Below are 6000 nucleotides of genomic sequence, written 5' to 3'. Positions count from 1 at the left end.
ATTGCAATGGGCAGAAGAGACTAATAAACCCAATATTTGAGTATTGTTCTGGTTTGTAACATAAACTAAAATTAATTGGAAAGTTTGTTTGCCAACAGAACCAGAATGATTGGTTGCCATTTATTCAAAAGACATTCTTGGTTCGACAAACATTATAATACTGCCATTTCCAATGAGAATATCATGAAAAGAAATCTCAAACTCATTTTTTTTTACTGCATAGAGCTAACAAATATTTGGATGCATCCGATAGCCATCCCTGGATGAGAGAACCTTTTTAATGAAAGTCAAACATTCACAGAAAAGTCATAAAATACCTCTAAGAGATTCCAATTCCCTTCTGAAGGTTCAGCATAAATTTAGGGTCAAGAAATTTAGTTGCATTTGTGCACATTGTCTTGTGGCCATTTTGCAAGACAGTGGTTGCCAGATTTGTATCTGCAGCTGAATGCCTGTGTGTGTATGGGGGGGGAGGATTGAATCCACATCAAAATGATGACATAATAATTCTAGTTTAACCAAATCCAAGAGACTTGGGTTGAATTCATTAGATGTCTCCCTATACCAGGGGTAGGCAAACTTGGCTCTTTTATGACTCATGGACTTCAACTCCCAGAATTCCTGAGTCAGCATAGCATAGCTGACTCAGGAATTCTGGGAGTTGAAGTCCATGAGTCATAAAAGAGCCGAGGTTGCCTACCCCTGCCCTATACCAAGATAGACAAACTGGGCCAGGTGCAGACTTTAGATCCATTTGTGTAGCTCCAAGAACACTTCCATAATAAACTGTTGACACCCAAATCACTCAACACTTCCTTTTCACAACACTCATTCTTAATAATAATTAGCTGAATGTCACAGTCCCTCTCATCATTGCCAACTTATCTGTTGCAGTCCAGGGAGATTGAAACCATCCCCAAAGCATAACCCCAATACTCAAAATGTTATCTATATTTTATAGCATTATAGTAATATTTGTCCACTGGATGGGAGTAAATGATTGCACAGTTTACCTTTAGGTAGGCCAGACGAAACTGCATTAAAAGATACGATAGTTTTGGAATTCTCCAGAACTCCTAATCAGACAATAAAAAGTAAAATAGCCACATGATGGCTCAGCGGTTAAAGAGGTTGGGCTTGTCAGCTGGAAAGCGAGCCAGTGCCAGTCCACAGACTGGGGGTTGGGGACCCTGAGTTAAGGAACACATTAAAGGTAAAGGTTCCCCCGCACATGCGTGCTAGTCGTTTCCAACTCTAGGGGCCAGTGCTCATCTCCGTTTCAAAGCCGAAGAGCCAGCGCTTGTCCGAGGACATCTCCGTGGTCATGTGGCCGGCATGACTAGATGCCAAAGGCGCATGGAACGCTGTTACCTTCCCACCCTAGTGGTCCCTATTTTTCTACTAGCATTTTTATGTGCTTTCGAATTGCTAGGTTGGCAGAAGCTGGGACGAGTAACAGGCACTCACTCTGTTACGCGGCACTCGGGATTCGACCCACCAAACTGCCGACCTTCTGATCAACAAGTTCAGCGTCCTAACCCACTGAACCACCGCGTCCCTAAGGAACACATTAGGGAGTGGCAATATTAGCAGGGTCAGCTTGAATCAAATATTAAAGGACGAACAAAACACATCCCCCTAACAGCTTGGAAAGCACAACAGCTGTAAGTTGCCAATCCCTCTCTTGACATAGGTCAAGCTTGCAGGCTTCAGAATGACAGATGTAGAAATATTACAATCTTAATTCCAGTGAAGCCAGGGTTTAATTTTGGTTGGCGCACAAGGAAAAAAGTCAAGGAAGCCAAATGCAAACTCCAATGACAAGGGCCTTGCCTCCAGCCTGCCATTTTAATCCAGATAAAGCATTGGAAAGCCATTCCTCGGGAGCTGACAGTCCAGCCAGCAATGTAAAAGCAAGTGTTATTTAGGAAACCTGCTGAGAATATGTATTCCTTTATTCGTTGACATATACAGAGGAAGGGGCGGTGGTGTTTTGTTAATGTTGCTCCTGTTATAGATCCCTGATCACACCCACGGCAGCGGTAAAAGAATTCGTTCTTTCCAGTTTAAACAGCAGGGATGTTCACTTTCAAACAATTTGCTTGCATTTGAAATAATTCCCTTGATTTCTCTTGACATTTTGCAAGCAAGATGTGGGTGGTGCTCATGACATTTTCTTTCCAAAGCTCCTTAGTGTTGAGATACTTTGCCCAATCATGAAACGTGTGCCGTGCCAAGAGTGAGGTACAGAGAATGGCACAAGTGTGTCTCTGGATTTAAATTCCTTGCTTTAGAAGCTGATGTAGACATGGCATGTTAATTAACTATATGCTTGTGGGTTGTTGTTTTTTCCTTCTATAACAGACATGTCAAACACAAGGCCCGGAGGCCGGATCCGGCCCGCGAAGTGGTTTCATGTGGCCCGTGAAGCCATCCTGGAAACAGTGAGGGAATGGCCCCCACTGCCTTGGCCCTGGCCCAGAGACCCTCCTCCTGCCAGAGACCCTCAGATCTGTCCCACTCCTGCCCAGGCCCCCATAGGCACCCTTGATGCGAACGATGTAGAGCTGGCCACGCCCACCCAGTAGGCCATACGCACTCTAGCCACGCCCACCCAGTAGGCCACGCCCACCCTGGCCATACCCACCCGGCCCCCTGAGGGCAACCACAATGCTGATGCGGCCCTCAATGAAACTGAGTTTGACACCCCTGTTCTATAACTATCAATATGTTTGTGGAGATTCTCAGTCATCCAGGTCATGGTTGTCTGAAAGGTGCTTTTCCAAGGGGCAACTGGACTTTCTTGTTTTTCTTCGAAGACGTTTCACTTCTCATTCAAGAAGCTTCTTCAGCTCAGGAAAAAAAGAAAAAGCACCTTTGACTATAACCATCTATTGTCTATTATCTGTCTGTCTGTCTGTCTGTCTGTCTGTCTGTCTATCAATCTAACTATCGATCTATCCATCCTGATCAATTTTAGAGAAAAGTGGAGGTCAAAGAGTTACTGATTCTTTTTTGAGCTCTTCAGAAAAGGTAGACTAGAAATCAAAGAAATTAATAATAAAGGATTCTTGAAAGTTCTTTAGTTTATTGAGGCACTTGCAAGATGCCCTCAGTTCATAGTAACCACACAAGCATGGACATATATTGGCAACAATTCAAAAGTGGCTTGCCTTCATCTTCTCCCAGATTGATTGATTCCCTTCTCTAGTTCAAGGCCTTCACAGTGGCGTAGCGTGGGGGGTGCAGGGGGGGCCGGGCGCACCGGGCGCAACATCTGGGGGGGGCGCGCTCGACGGCGCCGGGATCCGGCAGGGCGGAGGCACCGGAGCCCCAGCCGGGAAGGACCTGACGCCCCACGGTGCGCCACACACACACACACACACACACACAACCACACAGCGTGACTCCTCCTTCGGGCCGCTCCGCCTTCGCTCCGGCACTGGACGGAAGCGGAAGCCTTCTCTCCCTCCTCCCCCCCCCGCAAAGGAGAAGGCGGCTCCTGCCGTGCACAGAGCGCGGCCCTCCTGCAAGCCCGGGGCTCCGCTGCGGAGGCTCTCCCAAGGCGCTCCCGGGGTTGCCAAAGGCGGGGGGGCATGGCGGGGCTTGAAAGAGGGTGGATTTCCCGCGGGGGAAGGATCGCTGCAGCATCTCTCCGGGGGTCCCTGCTCTGGAACGAAAGCTGCGTCGGCAGGTTGCCGATCCAACCGTGCATCGGCGATCGGGACCGCCCCCCCGACACACGTCGCCAGCAGCAAGAGTTTCCAGCCAGGCTGGCGAATCTTTGGGGTGAGGTGCCAAAGAGAAGGAGGCGGCTTGGCTTGGATAAGCAGCGTCTGGGCAGAAAATAGGTCGGGCGCCGCAGCAAGTATGAATTCCTGGAGTTCAGCCTAAGCAGGCAAAGCTGCAGGGTGGGTTGGTTGGCTTTTCCGGCTTTGGAATAACCTTGGGAAGCTGAGGCATTGTAAGTTGGAAGTCATTGTTTGTCGCCTAACATGTTGGGTCAACCCCACGCCACATGCTAAGCCATAAACCGTGGTTGGTATCCAGGGTTTAGGACAAGATGGAGAAAACTAGCCAATTGTGGGATCATAAATCTTGATGAAGCCCATCATTGCTCCATGTGATGTATGCACTCAATCTACAAACGTAGTCCAAGCCTATTCACATCTGTTGTAAGGTCATTCTCTCGTGGGGTTTATCCTGACGTCCACTAAGAGTGGAACAAACATGCCCCATTAACCATTTTCAACGCCATGTCCTCTCTTTGTCTCATCCTAAATCACAGCTGAGGCACCTTAAAGTTGCCTTGTTTCAGTTTTAAACTAGCATTTTCCCTCTTCTCCAGAGACCCTTTTTTGCCTTGAACCTAACTCAGGGGTAGGCAACCTTGGCTCTTTTATGACTCATGGACTTCAACTCCCAGAATTCCTGAGCTAGTGGAAGAGACTCGAGTGCTAAAATCCACAGGTTAGGGGGCGCAAATTACTTGCCTTGCCCCGGGTGCTGACAACCCACGCTACGCCACTGGGCCTTCAGGTATTTTCTGAAGATCTCCCAGTGAATTATTAACCAACTCTAATCTGCAAAGCTTCTAAGCCCAAAAGTCAGTTAGAGACTGCCCCCAAATTGTGAACGCCTAATGATTATCCCAACACAGACCAGAAATGGTAGAGATAGGCTTAGAACTTATTTATCAGCCAACGGTTTTAATGGCGATGGATTTGAGAACCCTGATCTTGAACTTGATCCTGAAACAGTCCCCAAAGTGCTTTTTTCACGAGGCAACTGGACTTTCTTGTTTTTATTTGAAAACATTTTGCTTCTCATCCAAGAAGCTTTTTCAGTTCTGACTGGATGGTGGAGGAATAGAAGGATTTATACTCCTTGCAGAAAGCTGGTCGTTTGCATTCTTTTAGAGCAGGGGTGTCAAACTCAATTTCATTGAGGGCCGCATCAGCATTGTGGTTGCCCTCAGGGGGCCGGGTGGGTATGGCCAGGGTGGGCGTGGCCTACTGGGTGAGCGTGGCTAGAGTTTGTATGGCCTACTGGGTGGGTGTGGCCAGCTCTACATCGTTCGCATCAAGGGTGCCTATGGGGGCCTGGGCAGGAGTGGGACAGATCTGAGGGTCTCTGGCAGAAGGAGGGTCTCTGGGCCACGGCCAAGGCAGTGGGGGCCGTTCCCTCACTGTTTCCAGGATGGCTTCGCGGGCAGCATGAAACCACTTCGCGGGCCGGATCCGGCCCCCGGGCCTTGTGTTTGACATGTCTGTTTTACAGAGTCATTGAGGCCACCTTCTTGGATGAGAAGCAAAACATCTCCAAAGAAAAACAAGAAAGTCCAGTTGCCTCATGAAAAAAGCACCTTTGGGATAACTATGACCTGGATGACTAAGGATCTCCATAGACATCCTGAAAAAGTGTTCTGGGCTGTATCCTATGGGCTTGCAGAACCAAAAAAAAGCATCTTATGTTTCAATTATATATTACATTCTTTTCTGTTTTTTAAAGCATCTACAACATCTCTCAGCAAGGTATCACCCAAAGATTAGCCACCTGATGTGCTGCTTTATCAGAATGATTGAATTTCTGCCCTTCTCTCTTGACTTTTTTTTGGGGGGGACTGGGTTCTTGAAATCCAGGGCAACTGTGCTATATATAGGCCATCCTGCTTCTATTTTTTATTTGATTTTATTAATTGTGCTGCCTCTGGTGTGATGTACACAAACACAATGCTGCTCAGAATGGCTGGAGCTTTTCTAAGGTTTTCATTTAAAAAGATCGTGACCTTCTGCTCATAGGATGACCACAATCTTTTAGAAGTAGGGAATGGAAATTACATGAAAAAATGTCAATTTGGGACTTAATATTCCATAGATAGCTAGTAAAATAATGTAGTAGTACAGATAGTCCTCGACTTACAACTGGTTGCTTTGTGACCATTCAAACGTACGACAAAACTTACAAAACACAACTTATGATCTGTATGCAAAGTTCTGA

The sequence above is a fragment of the Vipera berus genome (assembly GCF_964194415.1).
Source record: "Vipera berus genome assembly, chromosome: 8".
Classification (NCBI taxonomy): domain Eukaryota; kingdom Metazoa; phylum Chordata; class Lepidosauria; order Squamata; family Viperidae; genus Vipera; species Vipera berus.
This window is presented reverse-complemented; position numbering follows the sequence as displayed.